The sequence below is a fragment of the Lissotriton vulgaris genome, chromosome 2_1 (assembly GCF_964263255.1).
Source record: "Lissotriton vulgaris chromosome 2_1, aLisVul1.2, whole genome shotgun sequence".
In the NCBI taxonomy this organism is placed as follows: Eukaryota; Metazoa; Chordata; class Amphibia; order Caudata; family Salamandridae; genus Lissotriton; species Lissotriton vulgaris.
In genome coordinates, this window is record NC_141687.1 from 11002891 (window position 1) to 11015122 (window position 12232).

The following is a 12232-nucleotide window of genomic DNA, read 5'->3' on the forward strand; positions in this document are numbered from 1 at the left end:
GGGACCTTTTTTGGTATTCGGTGACGCTTCGGGATTCGCGGCTGCGTTTCCTTTGAGTTCAGGCGTCCCGTTTATTTATCTTTTTTGTACACAAAGCATCTTGTTGTGTATCTTTTTGGTGGTTTCACGAAGGAGCTGAATAACGTCCGTTTTTTGTGCTACCTTCATGTTCTTTTAAAGACAGGGGTTTTTTGGGTGTCTTTTATATCCTTAGACGCCTTTTTTCCCCTATCCCTTCTTTGTCCTTTCTTATGTTATTTTTTGCTTATTCTTTCCCCTTTGACATTCTCGGTGTTTCCCGAGGGGGCGTGGTTGGTCTGGGGTTACACAAGAAAGAACCAATACGAAAGCAGTGGAATATTTCCTATCTCGTATCAAGCTACTCCTGTGTGTTGACTGGGGTAAGCAGGGAGGTCGGTGGTTCGTGTGTGTACTTGGCACTGGTTCTGTTAATGGGGTGTGTCTAATCTTGTCCCCCTTTTCTTTTTTAGCGGTCTCGACTGGGTCAAGCAGTCAGCTACCAGGAAACTAGAGGAGACGAGCTGTGTTCCCCAAGACCTTAGGTTCCCTTGTTTTGTTTACCCACCTTCTCCCGGTGTCGTGTTCTCCACCACCTGGATTTTATCTGTGGGTGCTAGGGGTCATGGCGAGGGTAGGGGATTGGGACGTTCTTCACTCCTGCGTTGTTTGGCTGGTTGGCAACGGAACAATTTGGATTTTGCTCTGATTCTGTGTCCTGACTGATGCAGTCTGCCGACCCACGTATCTTCAAATTAGTCCATTAGTAGACAAAGTTTGTCTTCATGTGATAGGGACATAGGCTAGTGCTATAATTGTTTGGCTTAGAAGGAGAAGTTAGTGGAGTATTCTAGACTTTAACCCTGATTATGACTCTGATGGTCTGACAGCAGTATCGCTGCTGTGGCAGTTGGAAGAATGCCAGCAAGCTAGCAACATCCCAAACTCCATATTATGACACTACCACCAGGCTGGCAGTGTGTCCTTGAAGGTAGAATGGTAGCAGCATGCTTTTGCTCATAAAGATAGCCTATAGCACAAGCTTCGACAGTGCAGAGCGATTTGGATGTCAGGTGCACTATGTACCATGCATCATGTTGTCCATGCCACACAGTGGACACACAACAGAGCAAACCGAGAGAGCACAGCATGTGCTCCCATGAACAGCCAATACTTGGCAAATTCACCTTAGGGTTCTGTTTGGAGCCTCTTCCCTGCTTTTCTGCCCACCTTTTCCAGGTCAGAGTAAAGGAATGTAGTAATCACCATGGTGGTGACGGCAACGGCACTGGCTCAATATCCTGCTGCTTTCCCAGCTGATGGCTCCATTGGATCCAGGATTCTGGTGGTTGCAGTGGCCTTGTGCCTGTATGACCATCCTTCTTGTAACCGGGATGTCAAAGCACTGAGGAGACAGCGGTCGGACCACCACCAATGGTAGAGCGGAGATGCAACTCTGGGCAATAGCTTGCTTAATCTCCACTGCGGCGGCCCACCCGCTGCGGGATGCCTGGCTTTCACCTTGGGGATGCCCAGTAGGGGTTATCTCACAGGGAAAAGCCAGGACGTGTTCCCAAGGCAAGCGCCTTGATGCCTTCGGGTGATACGTGCGCTATATAAGTCGCAATACATTTACATTTACAACCTCTAATTTATGTTCAGTTTTATTCATATTATATATAAATGTATTTATTTAACTATGTATTTGTATTTGTATTTGTATTTTAGATTTGTAGAGCGCCTTATCACCCCGGGGTCTCTAAGCGCTTGTATTTGTTTTGATATCATTTATATAAAGTTTTGTATTGTTATTTCTATTTAAATATTTATATTAAAAATAATGTTTTAGATACATTTATTGTATATTTTATGGTTGTACTACTTTTATGGGTGAATGTTTAATTTTTGGGTGATGTGATATATTTTAAATAATTATAGATATTTATTATTCGACTTATGGTTTCTGTGAAAATCACTTTTTGAAGTTTTTCTATTGTGGTAATCAGTATTTTTAACATGCTATATGTTCATTCATCACCTTAGAAAAGTAAGCATATCTTGTTAAAAGAATTGAGGCTGCCGCTGTTGCCAGTAAGGAAATCTTCCTTATTGTTAAGGAATTTACTGCACCTAGCTCTGTTCTGCCCACTTACCATCACTCTGAACCCTGGGTGTCTCAACTGGCCAATTTCTTCATTTCTAAAATCAATACCATTCAAGATTCCTTTCCCCCTACCACTTTAATAACTCCGTCTGAAATAGGTGCCCCTTCCTCTATGTTCCTTCCTGATGATGGTCCTTTTCTGGCCAACTTTCCCCCTCTTTCATTGACTTCTTCTCTAGATCTGATTTCTAAACTCAAATCTGGCTCACCTCTGGATCCTTGTCCTGCTAAGTGCCTGGAAAAAATGGCCCCAGTGATCAATGATCTCATCAACCCGGTGCTCAACTGTTCACTGAGCACGGGCTTGGTCCCTCAGGCCTGAAAGCAGGCCCTGATCCTAACGCTTTTGAAGAAGCCTAATCTAGACCCTTTGCTGCACGCTAACTATAGTCCTATCTCCCTCCTCCAGGCTTTGGCTAAAGTTGTGGAGAAGCACGTCCACGCCTCTCTTTCAAACTTCCTGGAAAAGAATAACATCTTGCATGATACCCAGTCGGGTTTCTGTGCCAATATGAGTACGGAGACGGCAATATTGGAGGTCACCAATGCCATCAGAGGGGTGCTGGACGCAGGAGGCAAGGCCATGTTGGTAATGTTGGACTTGTCGGCGGCCTTCAACACCATTCCCAGATTAAGGGAGATCGGGTTGCGGGGAGCGGTGTTCAATTGGTTTAAGTGCTTCCTAGCTGACTGCCGCCAAACGGTCTGGGCCCCCCCCTTCTCTGCCGAGATGCCGCCATTGGAGGTAGGGGTGCCCCAGGGCTCTGTTTTGAGCCCTACTTTGTTTAACATCTATTTGGCACCCCTGGCGGCTCTGGCGGAGTCTTAAAGCGCCCGGATCGTGTCCTACGCTGACGACACCCAGCTTCTCTTTACCGATCAGAAGGGTGCAGACTTCGATGGCGGGCAGATCAGAGGCTGTCTGGGGGCTGTCTTCAAGTGGTTTGAACAACATAGTCTTAAATGCAACTCCGATAAATCGGAACTGCTGTTTTTTGGCTGTTCTTCTGACCCCAGATGGCAATCTTGGTGGCCGCCGGCCATGTTTCCCCTCACGGCTGCCTCCCCCAAGGCCAAGAATCTGGGAGTGCAGATCGATGATGGCCTCAGATCTTGGGCCTCATCGGCAAGTGTTTCGGCATCATTAAGATGCTTAGGAAATTTCTTCCGATGCTTTCTCTCTGCCACCGGAAAGTGACTGTTCAGGCTTTGATAGGTTCGCGCCTGGATTACTCCAACATGCTCTACCTGGGCCTGCCGGAGGTTCTCCTCTCTCACCTGCAGGTTGTGCAGAATGCTGCTGCCAGAGCCATTTTTAGCTTTCATCGCAGAACAAGCGCAATGGCATTAATAAAAAAACTTCACTGGCTTCCCATCAAAAAAGACCTTTAAAGCTCTCCTTGGCGCAGGAGCAAAATACATCAGAAACCGATTGGCTTTCTATCTGCCTTCGAGGACTCTGAGGTCAGCTTCTCTGGCCTTGGCACATGTTCCATCTGTCAGAAGAGCCCGAATGGGTGGTTGTTCCTTCCGCCATCTTGCTCCTAAGCTTTGGAACTCTTTGCCTGTCTCCCTGAAATTGAACACGAATCTTCTGGGTTTCAGGAGGGAGCTAAAGTCCTGGCTCTTTGTCCAATAGTCTTATGTTCGGTCTGTCCGCCCCTGCTGCCCGCTCCCAATTTTTCTTAAAAGCGCCGGGACATTCCTCGGAGTAGCTGAGCGCTATATAAAACCAAACCTAACTTAACATAACATTTATAGGTAACAATATTTATATTTCTTATATATTTGTTATCAATATATGTTCCAGTTACAAATGATATTTTCGTTAGCAATATGTGTGTGCTTGATGTTAGTGATATTTATACGTATGGCCCCTCTTAGGTCACTTAGGTCACAGGCAGAACCTCCAGTCCTCTTCTGGTCTTCCTCAGCTCCACCAGAGTTCTGAAATATGTGTCTTAGTGTGCCACATTTATGCCTGCCACTAGCTTGTCAGGGAGGCCTCTTGATCCCCCCTAAGTAAAGTCCCCAGGGGTAAACCTCCCCACCTTTAAACCCCTTTCCGGTGTGGCCCTGTAGCAAACAATCCCATAAATCCCCTCACACTCTGAATCAAAGATGAGGAAACCCGTATTCCATTGTCCAGAGCAGGTGTGCCCATTCAGAGTTGTGGTCAGGGTGGTCACTCCAAACCAGCTAAGAGTGCTGCTTACCCTCATTTAGTTGTTCACCTGTCTCAGTGGGAGGACAAAGGAAGGTGTCTATGAACATCTTATATCTGCTTGTAACAGGACCTGGGCAAACTTTAAATACTGTTGATGTAATTTGAGAAATTTGGAGAATTTGTCATTATGCATTCTAAGGGAAATTCTCAAAATTGTGCCAGTTTACATAATTATGTGCCACTCGCTGAAACAAGTATCATGAATGGCACAATTTGTGATAACAATTTAGCACAAAATCATGGGAAAAATAAAAGAGGAGTGATTGTTGTTTGCCGTGCTGTTTAAATGCATCATTATGCCAATAGGACACATATGACTTGGCACACTAAGACGTAATTCTGCATAATTACACAAATGTCACACACTTATTCTTGTGACAGAAGAGATGCATTCAAAGTAATTTAAGATCCTGGGAAGAGCAAAGCCTTGGAGGTAAACTCTGCTCCGCTCACAGAGTTTGCGAAATTCAGGCCCTCTCTGTAAATCAGAGGAGCGCACATTTCCTGAATCCGCAACTCAGGCGCGAAGCAGAGGGTTTTTTCCATTTACGTGCTTGAATTTTCTTTTGGCTCTCAACTACGGTTGCCAAGTCTCTTGGGCTGCTTGCACATGTGAGTCCTCTCACACCACTTGCGAGCCTACACAAGACTTTGCGCTCTCTTGAAAGGGTTCCGGCCTGACGGCACCAAACTAGCATCTTTAGAGTATATTGTACTCGCAAATCCAGCAGGTGAGCAGCTTTTCTGCTTGAAAATGACAGTGAGAGGCATTTGAAGTTGATTTTCTTCTCAAACTGGCCATGGGAGTTGGTTTTTGTGCAAGAAGCCCGTTTTTTAAACTTTATTTTTCAAACCAGAAGGAAGTGCCCCAGAGACTCCAATTTTCCTGTTCCTGTCCAGGAGGCTCCTCCCAGTAATTGTCCCTCTCTTGATCACTGTTCAATGGACTTTAGAGCTGTGTGGTAAATAAAGTATTACCCTGTCATAATTTCTATAAATAAACAAAGGGTCATGCATATAATGAGAGGCAGAGTCCGTGGTGTCCGATTCAAAAGGGCTTTATGTCAGTAACTCGAGTTAAGGGAGAATCGGGTTCCATCACCACTAAGGTTCAGGAAGGGTCTTCTAAACTTTATTCACAGAGTACAATATTTATACATTAAATTGCATAGAGAAGGAGGAGCGCGCCAGGCAGAGCAAGAGAAAGAAAGAGATAAGAGCATGTGGGCGTGCATGAGGGCATTCACTTGAGGAGTCATAGGTGTGTCATAGGTGGGTGGATACATGGAGGGGGTCTGCATGGCCAGCTGAAACCTTTGCCCTACATGTGTGCGCAACTTGGTCATGACGTGCAATTGACGTGTAACTGGGGGAAGCTGGGGGGAGCTGACTTTCAGTCTAGTAGAGAGGCCTTCAGTGTCAGGACGACCTGCACGTCTGGTATTATCTGATATCTTAAGTTTGGAGGATGTATTATCTGAAGCAAAGGACGCTCAAGCAAAGGTTGCTCATCACCAAGAGCCAGTGTGGGCATATATTTCTTCGTTCATTGCGTGGGGGCTTTGGGCTTTCTATGGATGCGAGCTCTGCAAATCACTTGGAAACAGAAAGGCTAGGCCCTATCTCTGCAGACGGGTTCTGTTTACCTTCTTCACTAGGCAAGAATGTGATTCTGTAGAGCAAGCAGATAACTGTGTGCAAAATACTGTCTTGGCACCCCGGGCTGGGCCCCTCTCGGCTTAGCCAAAAGTATGCGAGAGGTCAGGGATACGTAGCTGCAGCCCTCAGAATGTCTGGAGGCATGAAAACCTTAATTTGGAGACTGGCTCAGGCTGAGCCACAAAATGGGTTCATCTCGATTTTAAACGTGCACAATACAAAAACATGGGCAACATGGGCCTCAGTGCAATATTAACGTTTCTTTCATGGAAGGCTTGGTAACTGACATCCTAAAGTGGGACGGAAATGCAGAGGCATTATTATTGCAAGCCACTTAAGGGAAAATGCATGGGTGACATGCACATACACTAAACGTTGGGGGTACACGCAGGGGACACATTGGCCATGTAAAATTTCATTTTCCTCAGCTAGAGGGGTCACTCTCCTCGTTTGCTGCATATATACCATTGGATTTTAGGGTATCACAAGTAAGTTGAAAAACTGGTGCATAAGGGTGTAGTTTGTTTGACTGGGGGCATGTGCCTGGATTTATTTCCATTTACATTCAATTTCTAAAATGTATTGTGGTGGGTGACCCGCAGTTTTAGTAGGGGTCTAGTTTTTTTCACATTTTATTTTTCTTCTTTTGTGAAGGAAAACAGTTGCACAATTGACTACGTTTTCTCCCTATTTGTTTATAAAGTTGCTATATTGATCAAATGTACTTTGTGGCCTAGTCTGCCAATGGGCCTTCCAGCCAGAAGGCCTGTCCTATTCATGGGTGCCTGGAACAACTGTTTCTGTAGTTCTGTTGAATTAAAAAGAGTAAAATGGTTTCACAAATTTTGCAGGGCCCTCATGAGTTTGATTTCATCTGAATAAAGGGTTACATGCCCTCAAATTATCTGTTCCTTTTCTCATTTAAATTTTACCATGGTGGTACTTTTTTATTCTTTTTTTTCCACCTTGCTATTCCGGTCCAATCTTGTTTCAATTGATCAGATCCCCGCTATCTCTTTCAACCAGTGTTTTGATTAAGTCTGATTTGCTGAAATGCTGCGTCAACACATTTTTTCTATGTATATGAAATGGATTTTGCAAAAGGAAAATTGTTTTTAAATAGACGTTTAAAAAAAATTGTTTCTGTATAGGACTCTAGATATATACAAGTGGTTCTTTAAACGAATGTGAACATTGATATCTAGACAAACTATTTGATTATGTTTTTAATACATTTTAAACAACTAAATAGTTATGAACTTTTATGTGTATTGTATGAAATACCTTCATTCCGATATATTACATTTGTCAGATACTCATCATTTGGTTGTGTGAACTCGGTTCAGTGTATACTAATTATGGTCATTATTAGGGTATAGAAGGGAAATTTTGTTGTCCTAAGTTGTAATTACCCAGTCCCTTTTGGCCGAACTGGGGTAACTCTCTACTTTTAGAGGTCTGTTGAATTAAAACATCACTTAGGCCATGGATGGCATTGGATTACAATAACAACATTTTTTTGTAGTTTTCCATGTTTTTTGCGCATTTTCTCTGTTTGTGGCCATGCCTCCCTGTTGGTTGATGTTTTACCATGTGACTGGTGGACATTTTCTGTAGCCCTCCAGTGTGCTTTCCCCATAGGCCTGCATGTCTTCTTTGTTTGTGGCCATGCCTTCTTGTTGGTTGTTGTTGTAGTCTGACCATGTGGCTGGCAGGTATTTTGTGTAGCAAACCAGTGTGCTTTTCCCAGAGGTCTGCATGTCTTCTACTTCCGATCAACGAATATAAGATAGAGGCTGCCACGCTCCATCTTCACCGTTTTCCAGAAAAGTAGCTGAATATCTGGTCCACGGTTGATATACGTGATCTGAAGCCGGCCTGTAGGGGGTCAGAATTCCCTGCTCCTCCATCCACATGTGAATGCGGACCAATAGAACCCTGCCCATCAGCTTTTGGGTGTTGTCAATTAAGGTGATGGGTCTGTAGTTGGTAGGTAAAAGAAGGCAACCCTTTTTACATATGGGTACTTTCTCTGCACCTTTCCAGTTGTCTGGAGGGTTCATCCCCTTCAAGACAGCATTGAATAGGGCACAGATAGGGGGTCCAAACAATGGGCTCCTCCCAAAACCACTCCCCTGGGAGTTTATCTAGACACAGTGCTTTGTTGGCTAATAAGCTAGTTATCGCGCCTTGAACCTACATCAATGAAATATCCCCATCTCCCTCCTGCCAGTTCTCCACGATGCTGCTCAAGATATCTGGACTTGGGGTACCTTCCCCATTACAGTCAAATAGAGACCCAAAGTGTGATTCCCATGCTTCGGGCGCAATGCTTGGCTCTATAGCTGCGCGTCCCCTCGCCTCCCCACTGGTTCTTGTTGTACTGACCATGTGGCTGGTGAAAATTGTGTCTAGCCAGCCAGTGTGCTTTTGCCATAGGCCTGCAAGTCTTCTCTTTTTTTCTTTTTGATGTTTGACCATGTGGTGGTGGTTGTTTTGCAGAGGCATCTACTATGCTTTTGTCATAGGCTTACATGTATTGTTCTTCTATCAATGTGTTATGGCCATGCCTCCTTCCTTGCTGGTTCACCATGTGACTGGTGGCCATTTTCCCTAGGTTCCAGTGTGCTTTTGCAATAGGTCTGCATGTGTTGTTCTTCTATCATTATGTGTGTCCATACATCCTTGTTTGCTGGTTCACCATGTGGCAATGGCAGGTTGCCATTTTGTGTGTCCAGCCAGTGTGGTCCTTTGCCAAATGCTTGCATGGATTTTTGAGCAATGAGATAGCAATTTAAAAAACTCAAATAATATGCTTGAGAATAATGTCACTTAATTATTAAAACAAATATGTTATTATTTTAATTTAAAAATGTTTAATTCTTTTAAATGTTTTAACATTTTGTATTTTATGTTATTAGGTTATATTTTACCTTTGTAATAACATCTGGCATCTGGCGTCAATGAATCAACCAAATTTCTGCTATAGGTGCACAACAGCATTCATTAACTAATGATTATTCTATTGTCCTTTGTCAGTTGCACCTTCCTGGGTGCCACATCCCAAGTGACATAAGGCAAACAGGTACATCTGTATGCTTTGTTATTGTTGCTCTTTCTCATCCTACCAGAGTGAACACCATGATAGTTTATGTTGGTATAAGATTCTGTGTTACATATGGACACACTGTGTTGTTCATTATTTATAATAACTTAAGTAACCACACTAATTTGCTTTGTTTGTTGGTACTACTGCTTCCGTTGCAACAATGTCACGTGTTACTGATGTTTTTCTTGCTTGTTTGCTTTTCGGTGCACATAAGAAGAGACATAACCCACAGTCCAGCCAGGCAGAAGGCCTGTGCATGAAGTGATGTGTGACTGACTACACAACATGGTAATCTCTTTGATTTGGTGTGAAGCTACATGCCACTGCCAACTGACAGCTTCAAGGCAGCTTCAAAGGAAGGTGCTGCCAAGAACGTGGCTAGTGGGGAGCAAAAAAGCAGATTTCCACCACAGGCATGTCGACCGCAACCTTTTTCAGGAAAATTGTGCCTGCTGCATCGGCCTCCGGCGAACAAGCTTAGAGCTGCACTCCTGAATCAACAGCATCATATCCCCAACCTAAGCAAGGGACCATGTCTGTCAATGATATACTAGCAACGATATCTCAACTGGTATTATTTACAATACTGGTAAATAGGTATGCATAAAACATTGCAGGAAAGGAAGGTGGGGACACTCCTTGTTTGATTTAATGTGCCAAAGGCATCTTGTATTGAATGAATACAAGAGATAACATAAACTTGAAACAATATGGACAAATTGGGAACAGTTGTAACAGCGCTGTAAGCAATAAATATGTAAGTAATCCGAAAAACTTTGTAGACAGTGCACGTGACAAGTAAAAACAGTGATACGCGGCGCAAGGCAAGAATGTGATGATTGATACAAAGTGCTTATGGTTCACAGGTGTTAGACAGGTGAATGTGGAGTAATGAGTCCACTGCCTCGTCAGAAAAAACAACACACACCTGTCAGAACTAGGCATCTGATCTGACAGCCAAAGAGAAGAGCAAGACAGGTAAGGATGATTAAGGAATGATGTCATGCATTGCATTGGATGCTTGCTGACTCTGAAGGAATGTGCATGAAGTCGAATTCTACTAGTTAATCTACAAAGTAAAAGTAACTCAAGTGACAGTCAATGTTTCCTTGTTGTTTAATAATAACCACATTGTACTCCTACTACTGCAGGTGCAGCAGGCCAATATCCGTTGCAATTTTTTAATATTGAATATATATGGACTTAATCGGAGTCACTCCAGAATGAGTTGGTTAGAGTTGAACAACACGTACCATGATAATGACCATACTATCTTTGCACGCAGTCAGTCAATTGGATCGGAGATGATTGATGGAAGAACTGCATTTCATGAAGTGGCATAAAAAGTAAACACAACAATTCAACCAGAAACACAGCAGACCTACATGTCCCTGTAGTGGTGGAGTCGAGTGTAGTGGTATGACTGACAGCAGCACATTGATTTAGTCACTTTGGGGCATGTGAATGAAAATCCCTATTGGCGATTCTCAAATTGCGATTTTTTGAGAATCGCTATTTGAGATTTGCAAAAAGGATGTGCGTAAAAAAGCAATTTTTTTTGCGATTTCTTAGTATTCCTTAATTGCGATTAGCAAATTGCGAAATCGCAATTAAGAAATACTTTTCCATTCATTTCTTGGGCCAGGAGGCCCATAGGAATGAATGGGAAGTCATTCTCAATTTGCGATTCACAATTTGAGAATCGCAAATTGAGAATAATTTCAAGGGTGCAAGGGTGTCATAAGGACACCTTGATGCACCCCTGAAATGAACATGTGTGCGCATATGGCGCACATACATGCCCTAAGGGCATGTATGTGCAACACAAGGCACCTTCACTAATGCCAAAAAGTGCATTTGTGAAAGAAACCACAAATTACCACCAACTTGAAGTTGGTGGTAATTTGCGATTTCTTAAGGAGAATTCTCAAAACTTGAGTGCTTGCCGCATAGCATTTAAGGACTCACAATTTGTGATTCTTTAAATGCTTATGCAAAATTAAGGAATCGCAATTTTTGCGATTCCTTGATTTTGCAATGCGATTTCCCTAATACATCCTGTTTTGCAAATTTTTAGTCGCAAACGCTGCTTTTTGGGATTTGCAGCGTTTGCGACTAAAAATTCAGTTCATACATATGCCCCTTTATTTTGAAAATGCAAGCCTTAGGCTGGCTCTGTCAAAATTTAAGCTAAATGGAGGTTGGGTCATGGCCTGGTGCCGTGTGGGCCTGCTCTGTCCTGTTGTTGTTGTAGCTTAATGCTGCAAACAGAAGAGTAGACCCAATGCATCCAAGCCGCCTCAGTCTGAAAGTGTTCTCACGTCTCTTCTGGCACTCGACATAATTGATGCTTTTTTTATTAATTGATTTTACCCCTTTTGCTTTTTCCATCTACACTTACAGGCTGGCCTTTACCCTGCGCTATACTGGGAGGAACAACTCACAATTACCTTACCAATCAGACATGCAGTGGCAACCAACCAAGATTGTTCTGCTGAGCGTCCATGGAAGGGAGGACCAAGGGGAAAGACATGGTTCAACTCGAATTTGACCAGCAGAATACAGTAACTTTAGTATCATTCATCATTTGTCTTTTAATTAATTTGATTCCTTTTTTCTCTTTAATCATTGCTATTTTGTGTTTTGTTGTTTGTTTGGTAACGGATCGCTACAACTATTTTTAATTTTCTTTGCTATCTTTAAAAGAAAGCCTGGTACAGCATGTAATTTGGGTCTCTCTGAGGGTATCCATCCAGGCAAGGCAAAATGAATATTATTATACTGCTGCCCTGTACTGTCTAGTAGCAGTTAGTAAGTACAACTCATTGTCATTATCTTCATCATCATCATGCATGCATTTCCTTTTTCTCTCTTTATAGATTTATTGGAGAAGATCATGCTCAACTGGCATAATTGTGTTTTGCTTTTGTGGTGTCCATGCATACTGTTTTTCTTGATTAAACCGTTCCCCAAACCCCCCTTTCCCATCCATTCATCAAACCCTTACCCTCTTTCCCCGGGCTGTGTGATTTATATTGAGGTGTGATGTGACAAC